The sequence below is a fragment of the Panthera tigris genome, chromosome B4, assembly GCF_018350195.1.
Source record: "Panthera tigris isolate Pti1 chromosome B4, P.tigris_Pti1_mat1.1, whole genome shotgun sequence".
NCBI classification, from domain to species: domain Eukaryota; kingdom Metazoa; phylum Chordata; class Mammalia; order Carnivora; family Felidae; genus Panthera; species Panthera tigris.
Genome location: NC_056666.1, coordinates 26,267,862 through 26,280,937, shown reverse-complemented (window position 1 = coordinate 26,280,937; position 13,076 = coordinate 26,267,862). Strand labels below are relative to the sequence as shown.

Genomic DNA, 13,076 nt, shown 5'->3' with positions numbered 1-13,076 from the left:
TTTTTTATATAATTTATTGTCAAATTGGTTTCCATACGACACCCAGAGCACATCCCAACAGGTGTCCTCCTCAATGCCCATCACCCACTTTCCCCTCTCTCCTACCCACCCCCATCAACCCTCAGTTTGTTCTCAGTATTTAAGAGTCTCACGGTTTGCCTCCTTCCCTCTCTGTAGCTTTCTTTTTCCCCCTTTCCCTCCCTCCCTCCCTGGTCTTCTGTTAAGTTTCTCAGGATCCACAGAAGAGTGAAAACATATGACATCTGTCTTTCTCTGTATGACTTATTTCACTTAGCACAACACTCCCCATTTCCATCCACATCGCTACAAAAGGCCAGATTTCCTTCTTTCTCTTGGCCAAGTAGTATTCCATTGTGTATATAAACCACAATTTCTTTATCCATTCATCAGTTGATGGACATTTAGGCCCTTTCCATAATTTGGCTATTGTTGAAAGTGCTGCTATAAACATTGGGGTACAGGTGCCCCTATGTACCAGCACTCCGGTATCCCTTGGGTAAATTCCTAGCGCTGCTGTTCCTGGTTCATAGAGTAGATCTATTTTTAATTTTTTGAGGAACCTCCACACTGTTTTCCAGAGCGGCTGCACCAGTTTGCATTCCCACCAACAGTGCAAGAGGGTTCCCGTTTCTCCACATCCTCTCCAGCATCTATAGTCTCCTGATTTGTTCATTTTTATAGGCCAGCCTCCTGGGGTACTCAGAAAGGCAGAAAAAGACAGAAAATGGCTCTCAAAAGAGAGAAGCAAATGAAAAATGACCATCATATCCCCTAGACAACTTCCCCATGTACATCGTTGTCCAAAATAGAAACCCATGCCCATCCTTTGTGGAGGATATTGATTTAGAGCCTCAGACTAATCAGGATTTACCTTTAATTCACATTTAACTTTAACTCACACTGTAGAGGGGTAGATTCCAAAACAAATCTAGAGTTTTGTCAGCAAGGAAGGAAGGAATAATATCGGCCACAATAAATACTTCTTTTAAAAAAAAATACTGTTTAATGAATTTTTTAACTGTTCCAACCTGACTTTAAGAAGTTTTTTTTTTTTGAAAATGTGTTGGTCTGGGGTGCCTGGGTGGCTCAGTCAGTTAAGCAACTGATTCTTTGTTTCAGCTCAGGTCATGATCTCACGGTTCATGGATTCAAGACCCGCATTAGGCTCTGCACTCACAGCACACAGCCTGCTTGGGATTCTGTCTCTCTGCCTCTCCCCTGCTCTCTCTCTCTCTCTCTCTCTCAAAAAAAATAAATAAACATTTAAAAAAGAAAGAAAAAAAATGTATTGGTCTGTGAAATGTAAAAGTTTTGGAATAACTTTTATATACTTATAAAAACAAAAAACTATACAGTCCCATTAGGATTTGAGGATTGAAATTTAAAAGAGGTCCGGGGCCTAAAGGCTGCAAAATACATATCCATTTGGTAATCTGAAATGGAAAGAAGACAGATCACCAATCAAAAGAGTCCTCTACGGAATGTTCCCCGGCATTTTGTCTACTAGGGTTTTACGTGTTTCACAGAGTGGTGATTCTTGGGAAGACCAAAACATTTCCTTTCTTGCTCTGAAATAGGTCACAACACACAAACGCAATAAATCCTTGTGCAGGGCAATAGTTATGATACTACACAAAAAGGCAAAGAGAACAGTTTAGCACTTAAGCTAAAAGGCGCTCCGAGTGTGACTTCGTTCTTTCCCGAAAGAACAAACCAGGAAATGAAACATGTGTCTTAGAGTAGTTATACAGAAGCCGGCTTTGGAACCATCATCACCTAACTGTCTCGTGAATAACCCATCATCTCATCTGATTGCAGTCGACAGAACACTTAAAACTTTGGCCTTCCATTCTCGAGATGCAGGCTGTCAGTAAATACCGGGATCTAGAATTTTCTCATTACTGTTAAAGTTGGAGCTGACTTTCAGACAGTACTGGTGTGAAGGACGAGAGAGTGTTACATGGAATTAAAGCCAAGAATTAAATTTTAGAAATAAACATTTATTGAATTTGGACAGGGTCTTAGTCCATGCAAGCTGTTATAACAAAAATACTATAGACTGGGTGGCTTATAAGGTGGTGGCATAAGGGTGCTGATCCCATTCATAAAGGCTCTGCCTTCATGCCTTAATCATCCCCCCAATTCCCACCCCCCCCCCCATAATACCATCACACTGGGGATTCGAGTTCACCATGAACTTTGGGTGGACACAAATATTCAGTCTACAGCAGACGGTAGCAAGAGCTAGGAACTAGGAACAAAAAGGCAACGGAGGACGCCAGAGGTCTGGCTCAGTGGAAGATGAATGAACAAGTACCCAGGAACACTTGGTATAAGTGAAAGCTTCAGAAGCTTCCTTACGCGTGTTCTCCTAGATGTGTTCTAACGACAGAGGTCACAGAGGCTAACGCTTCAGAACAGGGGAAGTATAGCATAGTTATGTGTTAGCCTAAATAGAGCCCTTAGTTCTGACGGCACACAACTATATAATCCTCAGAAACAAGACAAATTGTGCCCTCCGTCTACAAATAAAAGATGGTGCTTTCCAAGCACAGTCTCATTTATATACACACACCTGTGGTATAACGAAGTCAGGGTAGTTCAGCTGTAGTTATATAAAACAAGAAATGGGTGATTTTTGCCAGCTGCTTCTCTCAAGTACAGGCATTATGTTTGTATCATTACACTTGTACAAACAAGCTGAAGAATAACGAAGCATTAGGATAATGACTAAAGAAAAAGAAATAATTTGGAGACCGTTAGAATCGACCCTTAGGAGAAAATGCATCCTCAGAAGGAATCCGAAGATTGAAAGAGATATCGATAAACCAAGGAGGGTTGGAAAACAGTCTAGAAACATTCATTCTCAGAGGAGAAGGCAGGGGCCGTTGAGGATGTTGGTTTGGCTGGAATGTAAGATCCGAGAAAATGCATTCATACAGAAAAAGGGAGGACACTGATATGTAAAGATGCAAAAAGTCTCAAAGTCCATGTGCTATCGTCTGAATGTTTGTGCCCCTCAATTCCAAATTCGTATGTTGAAACCCTAACGTCCACTGTGATGGTACTAGGAGGTGGGACTTTGGGGAAGTACCTGGGTCATGAGAGTGGAGGCCTCGTCAATGAGATTGGTGCCCAAATGAAAGATCCCGGGTTGCTCCCTAGCCCCTCTGCCATGTAAGGCCACAATAAGAAGTCTGCGGCCCAGAAGAGAACCCTCACCCAACTATGCTGGCACCCTGATCTTGGACTTCCAGCCTTCGGAGCTGTGAGCGATCAGTCTCTATCGTTTACAAGCTCCCCGGTCTGTGGTATTTTATTATAGCAGCCCAAAGGGACTAAGACACCACGGCTCAAAGCTGTAAAGAAAAAAGAAATTGCATGATGGGAAGACCACAAAAGGAGCTGAGGTCAATGATTATGTTTTTGTATAAAAGTTATTGGGGAAAACTGATTTCACCTGGTAAGTATCTGAAATGAAGAGACACAAATCAGAGCTGCCCACCTCTACTCTTATCTCAAGCCACATGGCTTCTTCCGGAAGCCTGACAGATTGACTCTTGTCAAGGATCTCAGACATAGAAGACTAGCAGGCACATTTTAACGCTATTGTCTGAATCTGCTAAATGTTTAAGATCACGGTGCCACAACAGTACTCGAAAATCAGAAAGGCAAGAGAGGTTGAAATGGAAGGCAAGGAGCTCATCCACTACCGTCTTTAACTTGGGGTGACTATCACGCCCTCACGAGGAAGGGGCTCAGCCGCACAAGGTGTTTAATCTAAACGTGAGACCAGTTTGGTTTTGTTGCCCCTGAATTTTGCCGCTTCAGAGATATAACAAGGAAATCCCATAACAAGCAAGAAAAGTTTATGTGCAATTCACAGAACACTAACCCAATTCTGGGTAGAAGAGGTGGGGTGGATGCTTACATTTAAAACAAATATTTTTGCATCTGTAATTAACTTAGATTTACCTTCAATTTAGTTTTCCTGTTCAACTTCCAGAATATTTTAACTGTAAAAGCCCCTGAACTGAAAAAAGAAAAAAAAAACTATAATAAGAAAATCTGGTACTACTTTGTGAATCAACTTTTTAAATGGGCATAAATATTTCCATGTGTTAGCATGCCCCCGTTAGCCACTTACTGAATCTTACTGCTTTTATCTGTGGCTAAACTGACTACAACCAGCTGACTGGAGCATTGTGTCAGTGACTCTCAAGGAAAGCAGACAGTGAGGTTGTCTCCAAAGGGCAAGAAGTTTGGAGGAGGGGAGAGTGATGTGTGTGAAAAGAAGAGAGGAACGAAGAACGCAGATGGCCAGGGGTTCAGACCATGCTTCAGATCTGACACCTGTGAAAGGGGAGCGGGGGGGAGGCAACAAGATAGAGCAGAGAGAGCCTCAGATCACGGGCCTGACAAAGATTTGGCCAACCTGATTGGGAGCTCTGGAGCAAAGATTACCTATTAGAGGAGTCCCGTGTTGGACAGCTATGACCATGGTGCCCGGTCAGGGGCTAGGATCTGCCCAGGGAATGTGTAGTGTTTTCAGAAGCTGAGGCAGATCCTAAAGATGTTGGAGCTGGGGGGGTCTCATTGACTGCATTCCTGCTGCCCAGGGTGTTCTTTCTTGAATGGAGACCTGGACAGCACACTCCAGCGCCGGCTACAGTCCACCCCTGTGCCTCGTAAGTTTTGAGCATGTTTTTGGAACAGATCCATATGTGTTTTTGGAGCAGCTCCTGCAAAAATCCCGTGGGGCTCTCTTTCTGGGGGGAAACATAAGAGGGGGAGTTAGGGGGATAAACTGCAGCCCCTGTTCCTGCAGTTGGCCTCAGGACTGCCCCTCACGCTCCTCTTTTCTCCCTTTCATCACCCATTTGAATTCCCCCTTGTTATGCCCAGAATTCGTGATCCCCAAAGACCACCAGGGAGCCGAGTCCGATGCAAAAGCAAAAGAACCTTTATTCGAGCTAGCTCGAGCTCAATCCCCTACCTGCACCGACGCAGCGGTGAGATACCAGGGAGAGAGAGCGAGTTTCAAAAGCACAAAGGTTTTATAGGGGTCTAGGGGCAGTTGGTGAGGTAATGGCTGTGGCCTCAGCCGATTGGCTGGGGAAGGGTCGTGGCCTCGGCCGATTGGCTGGGGAAGGGTCGGAGACCTGTTACGCAGGTCGCTGGGCGTGTTTTGATCAGGAAGTTTGAACGGGTGAGCGGGAGGTTACTCAAGGGGAGGAGGCGCGGTCTGAGGTTTCTGTGATTTTCCCGGAAAAGGGGTCATGTCGGGGACATAGTCACTCAAGGTGGAGAACACAGAACAAGATGGAGTCGGCCGGCGTAGGCCCGCCCTTTCACCCCTCACCCTCAGCTATTACCTCCACTGATGTTGGTGGCTTTGCCGGTGGTACAACCCAAACTCTCGTTTCCTGAGGGGTGCTTGGTGGCCACAGGCTTCTCAGGCTGGGATTACGGCACTTGTCCTTTCAGATGGACAAAGAGGAACCTGAGTCATTCACCTGAGTTCTACACGTAATTCCTCTGCCTCCACTGGGCACCAGTGGCCCTACGTCTTTCTTCTGATCAGACTCAATTATCCCTACCAAGATGGTGACTCTTTTTCTTGTCTGGGCAGAAGCCATAGCTTGTAGCTTAAAAGCCATAACTTGTAGCTCATAACTTGTAGCTCATAACCTTGCTAGGTTCCCCTAGCAAGGAACCTATAACCCTGAGGGGTCCAGATTTCTGGGGATAAGAAACACAAAGTATCCCCCTGGGTCATTGTCAATGATGACAAGTAGGGTCACTTCTGCTGCCCCCCTTTGATTCTGGATCCCATGTATTCTGGGGACACAATGCCAGAAAGAGGCCTCTAAATCAGTAGGTCTCGACGTTGTCTGTAAGGAATGCATGCCACTCTCCCAGAGCATGGCCTCCAAGCTGGGGCCCCAGTGAGCAGCTTCTGGACAGTGTGGCATATCATAAAACCACTGGATCCCTCACCATGGACCCATTCTTGCACCTCCTTTGCTGTGAAGGTGCTCCCAGATAGATGTTATGTTGTGTGGGATTCTGTGCTTATAGACCAGCCTTCTCATAAGCCACCAGACACTGGTGCTGGCTGAAATTTTATGAACAAGAAAAGCAACCGCATACGTGAAATATGTACCTATTCTTATGATAACAAATCATTAGCCCTTCTAGGAAAGAAGGAGGCTAATGGAGTCGATTTGTCACCAAAGCTGGTTGGTCTTCTCAAGTAATTGTGCCATACTAGGGGCTCAGCAGCAGTCTCTGTGGCTGGAAGAGACAGCAATAGCTAGATCAGTCTTGGTAAGTGGGAATCCATGATGGCGGGCCTATGTGCATCTTCCATCTCTGCCACCATGGCCATTTCATCCACGTGCCCATCGTGCCAGTTCTAGTGTGGCTGATTACAAAGGCAGGCTAATGTCAATTGGCCACATCATTTTGTCTCCTAGGTTCCGTGTCTCTTTCATGGTGCATGCTTTCTAGTGGCCATTAACATGTGGTACCAAACTGCAGACTTTATGCCTACTTCCCTATGTCTGCCTGTATGCCTTTAGCTCCAGACTTCTTTGCCTCTGATTTCCCAGTCTTTGTCTTTCTAGACCTTTGCTCATGAGTTTCACCTTGGAACACTTTTTCCACACACAGTAGCCAATCCATCTAAAAAGTAAGCTTGAATTTCTTCCTCTTCCTTCAGTTGGTCTTATAGGCCCTGTGTTAGTCAGAGCTCTCCAGAAAAAAAGCAGAACCAGTATGAATATATAGAGAGAACACATATAGAGAGTTTGTTTATATATACGTGTGTGTGTGTGTGTGTGTGTGTGTGTGTGTGTGTGTGTGGAGGGGGCGGTGGAGAGCACATGTGTCTGACCACTGAATAGTTAAAAACTTTCCTAACATGGCAGGCCCTTAAATCTTCAAAAATTTATCTCCCAACCTTTGGAACACATGTTTCTAGCCACCTGCTGTTTATTTTGCCTAGTCAACTTGCTAGTTTTGATGTCATGGGTTAATATGTCGTTATCAAGGATAACTACGTGGCCCCACCCAGTCTCAGACAATATTACGACAAGGAATGTGGTACAGTTAACATAGACTGAGGGCAAAATAGTCACTGTATATTGTTAGCTGTTCCGTATGATTATTACCTGTTTCTGATCCTCTTTTTGATTGGGATAGAAAAGAAGGCATTTGCCAAATCAATGGCTGCACATGAGGTGTCTGAGGCCACATTAGTCTGCTGTGATAGAAATATTCTACCAGACACACAGCTGTGATCACTTCTACTTGGTTGAACATTTGGCAATTTATAATCACTCTTCAGGATCCGTTGGCAATTTATAATCACTCTTCAGCAACCAGCCAGTTTCTGCAGTGGTCAAGTGAGTATAATAAATGGAGATATAATGGCATCTACCACCCCTATGTCACTGAGTGACATTAACCCCCATTATCCTTCCACTTTGTTTTAAAACACAATGTGTTAGGGGCACCTCGGTGGCTCAGTTGGTTAAGTGTCCTCCTTCAGCTCAGGTCATGATCCCACTGCTCATGAGTTCGAGTCCCGCATCGGCTCTCCGCTGCCAGTGGGGAGCCCACTTCTCTCTCTGTCCGTCTCACACTCATTCTCTCTCTCTCTCTCTCTCTCTCTCTCTCTCTCAAAAATAAATAAACGTTTAAAATACAATGTGTTAAAGGCCAACAGATCAAAAGACAATTGCCATTAAAAATAGCCTGTTACTCAGTCCCTCTGGGAAATGGACACATGAACACAACCCACCACGGGAGACCACATGGAGAAGCCCTTCTGTGGTCAGTCAGAAGGCAGAGAGAGAGGGGATAACTGTGGACAAGAGCCTTTATTTTCGTTTCCATGAGAAGGAATGGGTAAGGCAAGGAAAGCAGGTTTAGGATTGACTAGTTTGAATAATTTCAGTGGCTTCGGAGTGTAAGGGCTGTCCCTAGTGGTGCAGTACCTGGCCCTGGATAGTTGTGGCAGGTGGATAATGGCCTGGAGTGTGACAGCCTGATAAAGGAGATGGTTGGGTGGTGAGTTGCAGATTGGTTGGTTTCCACTTGAAAAACTCTCATAGACAAGTTGTTTACTCTCTCTAGGACTTGGCTAGCCCTGGGAGGAGAGGGACGGTCCCCCCTGGTTCCCGCAAGGCCCCAAGAGGTCAAAGTATCAGAACACAGGAAATAAAAGAAGTCGTTAATATAATGTCCGGATGCAGTATTGTTTTATTTTTACCATTTTGGCCAAAAGAAACAATTTCAGCGGCTTCGGCTTGACCTCCCCCACTATGACCAAAGTTTAGCCAAAGACCCAGTGGCAGGATGATTCAAACTGCCAAGTATATCAAAACCAATTGTATATTCAGGTCCTGGACAAATGATCGCAGGGCAGGAGGTCCGTGAGCCACTGTAAGCTGGACTTTGGCCGGAACTCCATTTGTTACCTCGATCCCCTCCGCCACCTTTCTGGACCCGGGGTTGTAATGATACTTAATGCCCCCAAGGTAGCAAGGCCTGCTCAGAATCTGTGTGTAATCATCCTCAAAATGTTTAGGAATTTTTCTCCCAAGTGGAGTCAGCTACTTGAAGAAATGGTCTCTGGGGAAGGGCTGTGGGCTCCTTCTATTATAGACCTGCTGGGGTATTTCTGGGTCCTTCCTCTGAGAAACCTGGTGGGTTCCACTGGTAGGTTCCAGGTCTACCTAGAGTTCCACAACTAGACAAGGAATGGCAAGTGTTTGACAGAGCAACCACCCTCAGCCTCCTAGGCATCCCTGCGTGCTTTCTTTTGATTCTATATAGTAAGAAGTATTCTCACTAGGTATCCATCTGTTTTACCCCCTCATCACTTAACTGTCCATGGACTCAGCTCGGTGACAGCCCTTCCCACTGCCAGGCAGAAAGGAGCCACCACCAAATTTCCCAACGGCTTGGCATCGTAGTCTTCCAGTGGGCTTTCTGGTTTACATACTCTATCTTCTCCAGCATATCTACTTCCCTAAGCTTTTTAACCCTTCTCTATACTCTCTGCCATGACATCTTAGACTTTCCAACGCTGCTCCGTATGGGCCTGTCTTTAGTCTTTCAGGAACCAGCCAAACAGCAAGTCCGTTTCATCCCCTGGGGGCTTGGCCAGGGTGTTAGGTCCCATATCCTGAGAAAATGCCTCGAAAGCCATAAACTCTCTCCTGTCCAGCCTCGTGTTTTAGCTACCTTGAAAAGCATCCTCAAAATCCAATCCCAATTGCTGACAGAGGAAGTTGATGACTTCTTGCCGTTGGGGGGGAAGGGGTATATTCTCTCTCTAACTTACCAGAAGGTGGGGATGCTAAGGAGGCCCTTCTTGCCTTGTGGGGACGGGACTCTGTGGTGTCATCCCACACAGGGGACATCCTAACTTGTAACAGGAAAGAGTGAACCACCTCTGCAGGCTCCGAGGGTTCGGAGGCACTGGGGGAGCCAAAATACTTGGAGGCATGCACCCAGATGTCCCCATGTCATGTGTAAGGGCCCCACATTCTCCCAGCCAGGGCCCCGACCTTGGCATAATGGTTCGATTGTCTTTGAACCGAGTCAAGTCCATTAAGTCCTAAGTTTGGTCTTCTGCTTTTTCTACCTTGACTGTAGGATCAGACTTCTCCCAGAGGCCCTCTGGCATTCATACTTGGTTTTCAATTATGTCCTAACTCTCTACAGTTTCACCTTAGCCCTCTGTAGGGCATCGATGCAACTTAGCAACAGCCAGCCGATTCCATGGTCCTTGAACACCCTGCATCTCCGACTTCTCAGATGCCTGCATCTTTCTCCAGCCAAGGCCACTCACTCCCTCTGCTAGAATATTCTCCCAAGTGACCTCATGAAAGTTTTAGTGATTGAATCACCCCCTTGTGCCAGAGATCATCCGTGCTCCGTGCATCACTGGGATGGAGTCTTCGTTGCCAGTCGAGTAAGTGACTTGATCCTGAATACCATCCCGCCACCTCTCTCCTGGTCCGTGCCTAGTGCCAGCTGTATCAGATTGGGTCCTTCAAGAAATCCGACAGTAGGAAGGGAAAAGTACAGGAGGCGTGTTTGGGGAACACCTGTGAAAGGTACAGGGTGCGATCAGACTTAGGCAGCAGAAGTCCCCGGGTCAAGATGCGGATCTGACACCTGTGGGAGGAAAGAAGAGCAGGATTGGGGTGTCCACAGTGCAGAGCTCATAGAGTCTCGGCCTCATCAGATACCCAGGGCCAAGGCCCAGAGTCCCCACCATGTTCCATCTCTGGCTGGCAGCTGCCCAGGGAATGCATGGTTGTGGCTTGAAAACAGAGGATGCTGGAGGCTCTAACAGCTCTTTGCAATGGATCACAGGTTCTTTCTTTTGGTTTTTTTTTTTTAATGTTTTTAATGCCTATTTATTTGAGAGACAGTGATTGCACGAGGAGGGGGTGGGCAAAGAGAGAGGGAGACAGAGAATCCAAAGCAGGCTAGGTGTTGGCAGCAGAGGGTCTGATGGGGGGCTCAAACCCACAAACTGTGAGATTATGACCTGGGCCAACGTCGGATACTTAGCCGACTGGGCTACCCACGTGCCCCCACAGGGTCTCTCTTCAAGAGAGATCCAGCATCCTGCCTCCATGGCTGCCACTTGGCCATGGGACTACCTGGTGAGGTTCTGATTGGAGCGATAAAGCAATCAGCATATCCTCATCTTTTCCTGTTCATATCCCAATAACTAAAACGATAATGTGGTCCCTACACCATCTTCACAGAATAAAAGAGCTCATCATCTTCAGTCAAAGACACATATTGAGCACCTTACTGTATACCAGGAACTCTGCCTGCTCTGAGAGAACAAAGATGAGTAAGTAGGCAGCCATATAATTCATCATCAAACCAGGGAACTTTTAAGTGGAAGAAGGAACTTAACACCCATGCTGGGACAACTGGTGTAAGCCAGGACCGTCCTGGGGAAGCTGGGATGTATGGTCACCCTATGAATAAGACACATCTTAGGTCTCAAGGAATTCACAATCCAGAAGGACAGGTAGACATGTACATAAATCTACTAAGTTGAGTGTGATAAGAACAAAAGGGTAGGGGTGCCTGGGGGGCTCAGTCCGTTGAGCATCTGACTCTTGATTTCAGCTCATGATCTCCTGGTTTGTGAAATTGAGCCTTACATCGGGCTCTATGCTGACAGTGTAGAGGCTGCTTGGGATTCTCTCCCTCCCTCTCTTTCTGCCCCTCCTCACCCCTCAAAATAAACACATAAATAAATAAATAAATAAATAAATAAATAAATAATTTTAGAAAAAAGAATAAAAGCAGGGTGCCTTGGTGGCCTAGTTGGTTAAGCATCCAACTCTTGATTTTGGCTCATGTCATGATCTCACGGTTCGTGAGTCTGAGCCTCCCATCAGACTCCACACTGACAGCACAGAGCCCTCTTGGGATTCTGTCTCCCTCTCTCTGCCGCTCCCCTGCTCGCTTGCTCTCTCTCTCTCTCTCTCAGAATAAGTAAACGTTAAATTTTTTTTTAAAAACAGGAAAAAGAATAAAAGAGCAAATACAAGCATCAGAGGTGTGAAGTAATTCCGTACTTTCTGAGAATTACAAGGATATAGTATCAAACAAACCTATGAATTTGAGTTCTGCCGCTGACCGACTTCGGGACCACGGGCACATTCCTTAACCCCTCAGTAAGGAGACTGTCCCTGCCATACAGATCTCCTGCAGAGACAATGACAGTAAGAGTCCCTGGCTCAGTGGGGTGCTTTGTGGAATTAAGCGAGATAACTATAAAAATGTCAACACGTCACTTGGACTAGACGAGTTCTTGATAAATGCTTGTTGAGGCTTTTTTGTTGGTTGGTCTGATTTGATGTATTTCCTGGATCCCAGAGCCTAGGAAGAGGAGATCCAAGGAGATACCAAGTGGTGAAGGCTGTGCTAAAGAGACTGAAATCACCCTGTGGGGTCAAGGGAAACCACAGAAGGGGTTAGGGCTCAGGAGGGGCCCTGCCAGCCTGGGTTTCAAACGTTACCTTTGAGAGCAGCATCCAAGAACATGAGCTCCATCCCACGGCCTCCTTTTTGTTCGCCTGAATCCCGCCAACAGCCTCCTACCCGGCCTCCCTGCTTTCTCTCATTCCTCTGCCTCCAGGGTAGTCACCCCAACCTGCTGATCTATCCCTGTTGCGCACCTGAAGAAACATGCTCCGAAGACTCTTCTTGCCAACAAGATGGAATCCAAATCCCCCGTCTTGCCCTGAGCTCCTTCAGGAGCCTGGCCCTGCCCGCCAGCCTCTCTCACTGCTCCCCACTCACCACTCGCGGCCGCGGGGGGGCTTCCAGATCTTTGTAGGTTGGCTTCCCTCTACATGTTTCCCCCTGAACGTGTGGGATCCGGCTTTCTAGTCACAAAAGTCACGGTACGGATCCAGCCCCGTCCGCATGCCCACCCTCGTTCTAGGTGTTTGCGATGTCTCCGTGAAGAAAACAGGCATCCCCGAGCTTCTGCCCTCTGGGGTCTATATTCTCAAGTGGTGGCGAGGAAGAAGACTGACCATAAATGCGTAAAATATAAAGCATGTTGGATTTTCAGTGCCCCAGAAAAAGAAAAACAAATGATGGGACAATGGGGTTACCGAGGGGAGCAGGACCAGTGGGCAAGGGGGTCAGGTTGTCAAATGAAATCAGGTGCTCAGGACGAGGCTTGCTAAGAAGGAGACACATGAGCAAAGACTTAGGAAATGAGGGCATTGGTCAGATACATTTGAAAGTGGGAGAATTCCAGGCAGAAGAAACAGCTAAAGAAAAGGCCCACAGGCAGGGGTAGGGCTGGGGTGTTAAGGATAAGCACAGAGTTGGGGGGTGGGAAGCAGGTGGACCCACAGCTTCTTTTTTTTTAATTTTTTTATAATGTTTATTTATTTTTGAGAGATAGAATGCAAGTGGCGGGGGGGGGGGGACGGGGGGGAGCAGAGAGAGGGGGAGACACAGAATCTGAAGCAGGCTCCAGGCTCCGA

At 46.6% G+C, this 13,076-nt stretch overlaps 1 long non-coding RNA gene across 1 annotated transcript; it reads left to right on the top strand.

The window, feature by feature from the left end:
- The first annotated feature begins 5,206 nt into the window (after positions 1 to 5,206).
- LOC122240254 lies at positions 5,207 to 11,810 on the top strand. Its single transcript, XR_006219707.1, has 3 exons — positions 5,207 to 5,230; positions 9,760 to 10,009; positions 11,595 to 11,810. It is a non-coding gene; the product is annotated as an uncharacterized LOC122240254 (long non-coding RNA).
- The last annotated feature ends 1,266 nt before the right edge of the window (positions 11,811 to 13,076 follow it).